Raw genomic sequence first — 11,191 nt, forward strand, 5'->3', positions numbered from 1 at the left:
AGCTGGGTACGGGGCTCTGGGACAGCTACAAAACCACACTGAATGAAGCCACTCTGCAAATAGGCCTCATCTGGTATTTTAATCCTTTTAGGAAATGATTTGAATCAGCACAAAAGCTAACCCAGGATGTGGTATTATCTACACACATGCACTTCTATGTCTGCAAAGAGGTTCCATGAGCAATTGGACTGCACAGTATAGGATTTATGTTTTCTTGGCTTGTGTGTGTATGGGGGGGGTGGTATTCACATGTATGTGTTCATATGTGTGAATGTATGTGTGTGGGGGGTGGTATTCACATGTATGTGTTCATGTGTGTGAATGCATGTGTGTGGGGGGTGGTATTCACATGTACGGGTTCATGTGTGTGAATGTATGTGTGGGTATGCATGTTTTGTGGCAAGCACTTCAACAACTGAACTGTCTCTCCAGCTCCATGATTCGAATGGAGCTGATGATTCAAATATTGTCTCTATTTGCTAATTGCTCCGAAGAGGAAGCTAGTTTTCAGTTCTCTGAGGTTCTACTGTGAGGACTTCAAGTACAAGGGCTGTGTTCCTCGTAATTCCCCTGTTGACTGCTCATGGCTGGTTCTCAGTGGGACTGAGAACCCACCACTGTCTGTACTGTCTCAGTCTCTGACACCGGCACAGTGTCAGGCTGTCTATTAAATGTCTATTAATAAGGAATGAGTGAGTGACTAAGCCATTTTTGGATGCAGGAAAATAACCTAACTCACTCTTCTCAAAAGATTTGTATTTCTTACGTGATACAATACCCAAGCAGGGAAGAAATAGTTACCATCCTCTTGGGTCTGGAGGTTGTGTCAGCCTTGAGACATGGTGAGTCTTGACATGTCTAGTGCTGTTAATTTCCTACCATTTTTTTTTTCTATTGTGAGCCCTGGAACAGAAATAGTGCTGGGAGCTAGATGGTATGCATTGACTGTGCAGCTGCGTGTGATGCTGGTCTTCCCTCTGGTTCTCATCATAACTACTGTGGCTGCAGCTGACTAGGGAGAGCGGCGATAAAAGCGTAAATGTCTAGAAGCTCGGCACCTGATTTAACCTTTGTGCTTAGAAAGCAGCGCTCTAATTTAGAGTGAGCCCTTATTAAAGAAACGACATTCATGAGGCTTGGTTTTATAACTGAAGGGGAAAACATTCACGTCTCCGATGCTGCATTTTAAAGTGAAGACTGAAGAGCCCACCCCAGTTACAAATGACTATTTAATGGACTTCCGCTGATGGCTGACATATGGTTACATGGTGTTAAGAATGTGACAGGCTTTGAGAAAGAAGCCAATAAAAATATTGGTGGAATATTATTCTTGAGTTGCGATGTTCTCTGGACAGATGTTGTAGGCTGAAAAATGGTACATCACATGTGTTTATTGCCTAATCTTTTGAACTTGTGACTATTGCCTTAGATAACAAGGGAGGCTTTGCAGCTGTATTCAGACCATGGCTTGTGAGATGGGGAAGGCTACGCCAGGAAGCAGATTGTCCCACAGAGCTGCTATAGAACTCAGCCTCATTAATACCTCGATTTTAGCCCAGAAGAGTGATTTTAAACTTCTGATCGTCAGCACTAGAAGAGAAGGAACTTAGAATATTTCAAGCCACTAAGTCAGTGATAAAATATTGTAGGAAAAGAATGGTTGAAGGCAGCCCCGCTGGTTATATAACGAGTAATTTACTACGCATCTGACCTATGACCCATGAAGGTGGCGACAGAGAAGAGTCTTCATTTTCCACCGAAGTAGCTTTGTATGGAACATATTAATGATTTAGGTGAAGCATGAGAGCTCTGTAAGAGGGGGGCAGCTCCAGGTTCCAGTTTTCAGGTCATCTGTATTGCCTCTCTTACCTGTGGGAGTGAATTTCAGCTTTTGGCAGCCAAGGCGTCTTAGTTTCTTTTCCTGTAGCTGTCATAAAATGCCCTGATGGGCAAAAGTAGCTTAGGGGATGAGAGGGTTTTTTTTAGCTCAGAGTTTCATGCTATAGTTCATCATTGGGGAGACAGTAGAGATGGTTAGAACTTGAGGTAGCTATAGTTCATCATTGGGGAGACAGTAGAGATGGTTAGAACTTGAGGTAGCTAGCCATACCTACAGTAAAGGGTGGAGGGGCAATAAGTGCATGCGTGTTAATACTTAGCTCATTTTCTTTAGTGCTATCCAGTCTAGGATCCAAGCCCAAGGAATGGTGTTACCAACACTGGCCAGGGCTTCCCATTTCAATAAACATAAATCAATATATTTCCCACAGATGTTCCCATGGGCCAACCTGATTTAAGCAGTCCCTCCTTGATGCTCTACTCCTAAGTGACTCTAGATTGTGTCAAGTTGACAATAAAACTAATTGTCTCAGGAGGCTTCTTCTTTCCATCAGAAGATTATAAATCAGATAAGGTGGTTTTTCTTGTATGGTTTTATAGAGGAAAGTCTCTGTAAATTGGGTCTTCTGAGAGGTCCACCATCAGTACTGGCTAGTTTTATGGCAACCTCATACATTAGCTAGAGTCATCTGAAGGGAGGAAACCTCAACTGAGAAGATCCTCCCATAAGATCCAGCTATAGGGCATTTTCTTAATTAGTTAATTGATGGGGGAGGACCCAGCCCATTGTGGGTGGTGCCATCCCTGGCCTGGCGATCCTGGGTTCTATAAGAAAATAGACTGAGCAAACCAGGAAGAGCAAGCTAGTAAACAGCACTCCTCCATGGCCTTTGTATCAATCAGTTCCTGCCTACGGCTTCCTACCCTATCTGAGTCCTGACCCAACTTTGTTCAATGATTGACAGTGATTTGCTAAATAAACCCTTTTCTCCATATGTTTCTTTGGTTCTGGTGTTTAATTACTAGGGTCCCATGAGATGCTTGAGATAGATTCTAAGTCTTTCTAATCCAGTTTTCACTGAGTGATTCCAAGTATGAACTTTGTGGGTTGAAGATACCTGAATTCAAAGCTGAGATCTACCTTTACAGCTCGGACCATAGAAATGGCATCTTTAGGTAATATTTTATCTGTAAAACAGGGATACTAAAGAAAGTTCCTTAAGCAGATTAAATTAAATGCCGTATGTGGATGGGCTATTCTGTGACCTGGCACATATTGATCATTTGATAAACGAGTGTTAAAAAGTTTGACATGTCCATGGAAGAGTCATATAATCAAGTACTAATTCCATAAGAATGAATGAAAATCCATCTTGGGAAGCACCTGTCATCCTTTGATCACAGGTGAAAATCGATGGGAAAGTTCTTGCTACTTTTCTCACAGCCCTAACTTGGATGATAAAATGGGAAGATGCAGCATACCATAATCTCTTTCTTAAGTATTCAGTGTTAAGTGAAGCCTTTGGTAACCTGGATCCCCAAGTGACTATGAGGAGAGGAGCAGAACTCAATGGCAACCTGCAATGGGCATGGGTCTTAAAACATGCGTTGTGGAAGAGGAAAAGATGTGTTTGACATGCAGTTCTTGAGGTGTGAGGTTGAATGTTGAAAACAGTATCTGGTATGGTCTTTCTTGGTGGTGGGGACTCTGGGGGTTCCTGAAGCTATATAGCACATTATATGACAACAGAGCTATGAACAAGTGATGAGTCTGGTTGGTTTTTATAATAAGCTCCCTCTCAAGATAACTCACAAATCCATTAATCTATAAATGGACCCAGTCTCCTCTGAAAAATTGACTCTGTTATCTCTCAGTAGGAAGGAAATTTCAACATGAGTTTTCAATGGAGATTTTTAAACCATAGCCATGGTCAATGGGGTATTAAACACCAGTCATCCATTTAATGACTCTTCCAATTTGACAACTTCAAAAGACATCCAAATTTAATATACCCATGTTTCCCAAAACAAATTGTAAAAAATTACATTTCTCTCATTTGAAGAGTCTAGAATATATATATATATATGATCTGTATTATATATTATAATATATAAATATAATTATATATGTAATATGATATATGGCTTATATTATTATATATATTACATTTGCCTCTTGAAGAGTATATAGTAATACACACACACACACACATATATATATGTATACATATATATTAGATTTTTATGTGTGTGTATGTATGTTGATCTGGAGAGGGTTCAGGGAGATGATGGGGAGCTAAAAATAAGTGGTCAGGACTATCACAGGTCCCTCTGGGGTTATAAGTGTTGCTTTAATGCTAAGTAAGTTGACCTATGTGATTCTTTCTATTTGTACCCAGCACTTTGGAAGGAAATATGGAGTATTTAAGCAGGATCAGAGTTTTGTTCAAGTTGTTAGGAGGAGCCCACCAGAGAAGATCACTTAGACAGAGTCTATAGCAAAATGAAACTCTTTATTCCAGCTGGTTGGCACTATACTCAGGTATTTAGGACCTAAGCATAACCTTAAGCATTTAAAGTGAGGGGCTTTAAAAGGCAAAAACCACATCCTGTAATATTGCTTGGCAGTTGCAAAGGAGGTTTGTGCAAGCAAGCAGTTTAACAGAAGCTAATTTAAGTTAGCTGAAGCATCTTGACCTCAGGTTCCTAGTATAGAGTTTGGAAAATTTCCATAGGGCTTCCCATCAAGGAGACCAAAGTCTAGTGAAAACTAAAATGGCCTTAGCAAGACTATGGGATGGAGGAACCTCTGGATCATCTTGTTCTTCACAAAGTGATGTCAGAAAGGGAGCCGAAAAGCTTTAATGAATTTATAAGGAAGGCCATGAGTTTAGGCTGAGGTGGAAAAATGAAAACTTGAGGAAAGAGTAAGTGTGGGTCAGCCCAACAGACTGGAGTTCCTTGTGGGGTCACAAAATGGCTGGAGTAAGGGTATAAGAGTGAATGATAGGGATGGGACTGTGATTGTGCTTCCAATACAATCTGGATCATGATGAATCTCTCAGCTTCCTCTCTATCTAATTCCATACCCTACCTTAGTGCTTTCTCCCACACCTGTCTCCTTTTATTCCTGAAGAGCTTCCCACCACCACCATCCTCCAGCCAGCACACACTTAACACATCTTCTATTGCTTCCCTGTTGTCTGTTGTAAGCTTCTTCCTTCTAGTGGCCCCATGGCTGACTCATCATTTGAGCCTTCTGTGAGCCTTTGGTCTAATGCAATAATCCATGTCATCTCTTATTCAAGTTACTCTTGACCATAAAAACCCAGAAACACTTTGCTGAGCTGGAAATGATCCCGTTTGCTTGTGGACTTGTTTGTTATTATCATGTAGAAACCTTATGATAGATGCTTGTGTGTCTGGTTCCTTGAAGGATTCTTAGCACTTTAACAGTGTTTCATTAAGAGCTGATTAATGGATGAAATCCAACTTTTATTTTATCATTTTAAAATGTATTAGGGTGTTTTGTCCCCAAGAGGCTCAGTTATTTTGTTGGAGCAGTTCTCATTAGGGGTAATTGAGCTGACTCCTCCAGGGACACTTGGCAGCATCTACAGGTATTTTTGGTTGCCATCAAATGGGTAGAAGCCATGGACATTGCTAAGCATCCAGCACTGGCCATGACAGCCCTCCACAGCAAAGAATGACCTGGCCTAGAGCATCCATAGTGCTGTGCCCTGATGAGGGTGAGGGGAAAAACCTGCCCATGATATCAAACCTAAGTAAAATATGAAGGGAACCCCCACAGCATGTAGAAGTGGCAGTCATGAGAAGCTGGTAGCCAATGACTTCCACCTTGGAGCAGGATTTGAGAAAGGGTGTGCTCAGGGATGGGTACCAGCCAAAATAAAACAATCCAGAAGTTGTCTATCTTTCTCCAGGAAAGGAGACAACTCAGGGCAGGCCTGCTTTGTAACTGGGTGTTATCTGCCAACTGGGGTTCTGGCAGTCTTGAAGTAGACAAGTCTACAATTCTGGGGCAGTGAAAGCACATGGCCTGGATGGCCCCCACAGTTAGTGAGTGTTTCTCAACTCATAAGCCCCTTCTATTCATTTGGAGAGACTCCATCTGCAAAACATTTATTCAAGGCTTAATTGCTAATAAGTCCCTGCATGGGGCCACGCTATTGAAAGGCTGCACAATGGCATGGCCTGATAATCAATGCTCCATTCATGCACTAATCAGAAGAGACAAACTGGATGTGGGAGAGCTTGCCCATGACTCCAGGAGACGATCTCCCTGTTCCTGAGCTCCTCTCTAATTAGAGACTTGTCACATGCTAATCAGGACTAGGGTCCTATTTAAGGAGCTCTGCTCCTGTGTAGGCACATGCCCAGAGCACATGAATTACCTCCTAATCAGTGCAACTAACAGCAAGTCTGTTCTGTAATTAAGCTGGAAATTGTCCTTAAGCTGACCTTCACCATAAAGATGGGCCATCATGGACACTGTAGCTACGTTGTTTTACTTAACTCTAGTCACAAACATATGCAAAGTTTTATCACTAATGTCTTTATGACAGAGACGAGAAGATTAATGTTATCTGCTGTTTCCAAAGTCGTTTTGTGAATAAGCTCATTGATAAGTCTTCAGGAACTGAAGCAGTAGCTCAGCCGGTAAAGGACTTACCGAACATGGACAACACCCTGGAATCAGTCCTCAGCACTGGGTGAAACCAGTTATGGGGACACATGCCTGTAGTCTCAGCACTTGGTAGGTGTTAGAAGTTTAAGGTCATCCTTGGCTACGTGGGGAGTTCAAAGCCAGCCTAAGTTAGATAACTTGTCTCAAAAAACCCTGCAACTTATCAATACATTACTTTATTTTAAGCAAACATGCTCTATATTAAATGGTAGCTATCCAATGCCAAAGTATGTTTTAAAATACATAGGAAACTCCTTGCGGGCATGTAAGAAAGATAGCAACCTAAAAGAACGACAATTGAGAGGATGTGGGCATACAATCTGTGGAAGAAGAAGTCAAAGGCATCTCAGGAGATACTCAAAATTATGAATAATCAAAGATAGGGAAATTACAAACCAAGGTGTCCTATCTAAGTAGAATTAAAAAGGCAGAAATTTGGGTAATGCCCAGTGTTGTAAAGATGCAGAGATGGAAATCCTTGGCAATTTCTGTCAAGAGGGGGGGGGGTTCTGTGGAGTCCACTGGTTTCTATGTAGTTAAGTAAGTATATGATGCAGGGCTTAGCACTTGTACCCACAGATATCCTTACATTGCTCTCCAGGGAGTCTATATAAAATTTCATTTCAGCATTGGCTTTAGTGCTAAGGAACTAGGGACCAGGTGGGTGTTTTCTTCTGAGCACTAGATAAGCCACTGTGCAGGCGTTGGCATATGGAGCATCCATGTAAAACAACAGATCAGTGGTAGCCATAGTTACAGGTATGAACCTTTTAAGAAACTGTAACGAGTAAGAAAGGTAAGAAGCCAAGTGAAACTCAGTAACATTTGTGAGAAAATCCAAATAGATGCATGCTAAATACCACCATTTTGCAAGAACACCTAAATAGAAGCCCAGAGGAATGGTGTTCATTACAGGGAAATGGGCAAGGAGTAGGTTGTATTAGTCACAGTTCTATCAGGAAAGAGCTGACACACTGAGCAAGATCACTCAAGATCAGGCTTTTTATAAAGGTGTGGGTGCAGAGAGGCCATGAGAGGTGGTACAGAAGCCAGGGTTAGAGGTAGGGCTGTTACCTCACCTCACCCATGAAAGCAGTTAGTAAGAGAGTCCTGAAGAGAATTGCCAGCAGAGCAGCCATGGCTTTCAGTGATCCAGGTTCCCTGCTGGTGAGCCTGACTTCATGCTCCTCCCTCATTCTCCAGCCAGAGATTCCCATTGGCTTATCCCACAGAGAACCAAGGGCCAAAGGAGGCCAACACTGTGTCTTTTCCCGGACAGTGGGAAGAGTGAACAAAGGTGTTGGGAGGAGCAGGTGTTAGAGGTGCAACTCACAGCCATACTACTACATGGACCCTGAGAAGAAAGAATCCAAATAAATAAATAAATAAATAAATAAAAATATGGGGAGGTCTTGCAAGAAAACACAAATAGATACAATATCCTACCTTGTAAAGCAAACGGAATGAAAAATTAAAACATTTTCCTAAGTCATTATTGATATCCCCTTCTGTATGCATATCTGTGTACTTATCACAGGTGGATATATAATTTGCTTATTACATAAAATTGGTCAGGCAGTACACAAAGTGCCAGTTGGCTCTGATACTGGCAGCATTTGGGGGATATATTCTTGAGCGTATACATTTTTATTAGACTTTGGAGAAACAATAAAATGTATAGAATTTAAAAAAACTGTATAGAATTTATGAGCCAAACCTTTATAGAATCTTTTCTGCTCTGCAGCATCCCCATGGGATCCTAAGGTTTTGGGGCTGGAGATTAAAAATTACCTTCCTGATTGAATGCATATCTCTCCATGATTACTTAACCCAAGCCATCAGCCTCCATAATGTGTCCTGTTTCTGGGATCCAATCTTTGATTAATCTAAATTTCTTCTAGTTTTTTTATTATTATAGAGTACTAATGTTTAAAATGCCACAGTCTATAAGAATGCGACTTTACTCCTTCATGTACTTGAATGATGTACCTTCCTTGTATGATCTGATCATGGTGTGATCTGAGACTGGCTGTTTTCCTGATTTGTACCACAGTTGGAAATTAGAAGTGGTCTTTTTTTTGTGTGAACTATAATAAAGTCTGGATTTTAAGATCTGGGAAAGCTTCCTATGAGGCTTGATGAAGTGGTGGAGAGTCTTTGGGCAAGATGGCTCCCATAGGAAGCACTTCCTCTGACATAGGAGGGATCAATCCTGGGTGAGTAAAAATCCCTAAGTTAAAATCCCCAGATATGTTTAAACACCAGAAGAATTGAGCCAATTCAGACAGGAGCCATAAGGGCCCGAGGAGGAAAGCTGTCCTATGAGCGGCACCACACACTTCTCAGAAGTAAGGGGACTTTCAAAAGAGCTCCTGGTGTCTGGAAGTCCGGGGCAGGGCTGTTTAGAATCAAGTAGGTTTTACAACAGAACAGCCAGTCAGGGAGCAGCTATAGAGAAATGGTAGAATTTCTAAAGCCAGAAGTTCAGGTTTGGGACTTGATTCTAATGGGAAACAGCCCTTAGTGCCAGATCTGAGTGACTGATTCCACTTTGCATGATGATCAGAAGATTTAGAAATCTAGGCTAAGAAATGATGAGAAAGTATTATCTTGCCAGTCATTTTATCTATCTTGACTAACAGTCCTGTGCTGTCTCTGTTTTTTTTTTTTTTTTTTTAAACATTATCTTTGATTTTGTTTTCTTTTTTTTTGTTTATTTGTCTTTTTGGTTTGTACTCCCATTGAATTATTTCTGTATCTTAGTCAATTTATGATGTGAGAACACAGAACACTGTCTTGGAGGCTTAAAACAACATACGTTTGTTTTTCACAGTTCTGAAAATTGGTAACTCCAAGATCACGGTGGTAGCAGCCCGAAGAAACTCCACTTTTTGGTTCACAGATGGTACCCTCCCACTGTGTTCCTTTATGGTGGAAGGGACAAAGAAGCCCTTGGAGGTCTCTTTTAAAGACACTGTGATGGGTGGTATCCATGGCCAACTTGGCTGGACTAAGAGATACATATACCCAGTGAGCGGTGCCTCTGCATATATCTGTGCTTCCAGTGCGGATTGACATATGGGATAGACCCTCCCTGGATGTGATCAGCACCACCCAATAGGCTGGAGGTCCACGGAAGAACGCTTGCCAGAACGCTTGCCAGCTGCATATGTTTGGATGCCTCTTATCTTCCTATCGACCACAAGCATCAGACTTGCCAGTCTTTCAACCCAGACTTAATAGCACTGACTCCCAAGGACCTCCCCAGCCTTCCTTCTGAGACTGAGCAGCTACTCAGCTCCTTAAGTCTGCAGCATTCAGACAGTTAATGCTCAGCTACCTACCTCCCATTGTGTGAGTCTGACAAACCCCGTTATTTCTGTTCTGTTCTAGTCTATTGGTTCTGTTCCTCTTGATAGTTCTGACTAATATGCTAATAGCACTCATAAGGGCTTCATCCTCAAGATCTAACCATATCCCACAGGTCCTACTTTCCTACAATCATATTGGGAATTAATATTTGAATGTAGGAATCATGGGGGGACATAAGTATCCAGGAAAAATACGGTGGTCTTTGAAATGTGTGAGTCCTACAATAATTATGGGTGTGTATAGAGAGATAGGAACTCTCAGGCAGTTGGCTGGTATGATGGTAGAAGACCTAGCCACACAGAAGCCAGCGTTCTGGTAAGCTGAGGACTTGACTTCTGGGGCTGGTGGGATCTTCACAACCACTCTAGCTGATTTTCACAGGTAAAATAAATACCAGAAAAGAACCACCTGAGATGAGCCCAGTTAGGCCTCTGGTTGGGCTACTCACCAGCCCTGAGCAACTCCCCAAGAGACTTCAGGGCCTCTATTATCTTCATGAGACTGGGAGGAAATTTTTCTTAAATGTGTCAGTTTTCTTAACTTTGAGATGAGGTGGGATTTCCAGAAGTCACAGCATGCCTCATACCTCATAGGAATCGTGGAATATTCAAATTATCCCAGTAAATTTCATGTGGGAAAGGGCCATGTCTATAATGTAGACTCCATATTGTGTCATTACCCTACCACAATGTCTGGCATGTACTATATGCCAAACCAATATTGGTGGAGGGGAGGGAGGAAGAGGAGGAGAAAGGATTGAGGAGAGAGAGGAAAGAGTAAAAAGTGGTTAATATAACTCTAGTCCACATAACACAATCTCCAGACTCTCCCTTCTAAGATTCTGAAGGTTTCCCTGTACTAGTTTGCGGATATACTTAATCATCAAATTGATCTATCAATACTTATTAGAAAAAGTTGTTGGTAGTAGGAATTAGAGATTCTAAGATTTTTAGAAGCATAGCTGAAATTTAAGAGATCCATGGTCACAAATTCATTTCTATCAGTGCTCCACTGCATCTAGATCAAAACAGTGCCTCATGGACAGAGTGGGAGAGCTGTCTCCAGAGAGAGGCCAACGGCGGAGCAAAGCTCCAGGTTTGCTTGTCTAGGGTTTATCCAGCACTGTGCAGTGTGAGGAGCTGCAACCCTAGAGCCTGGAGATGGGGGACTTCCCTCCCAGAGTCTAGAAGAGGAAATCAGTCCATGACTAATCCCAAAAACAGCTATTGTAGTTCCTCCCTCCCTCCCTCCCTCCCTCCCTCCCTCCCTCCC

Source organism: Mus pahari, chromosome 1, assembly GCF_900095145.1.
Source record: "Mus pahari chromosome 1, PAHARI_EIJ_v1.1, whole genome shotgun sequence".
Classification (NCBI taxonomy): domain Eukaryota; kingdom Metazoa; phylum Chordata; class Mammalia; order Rodentia; family Muridae; genus Mus; species Mus pahari.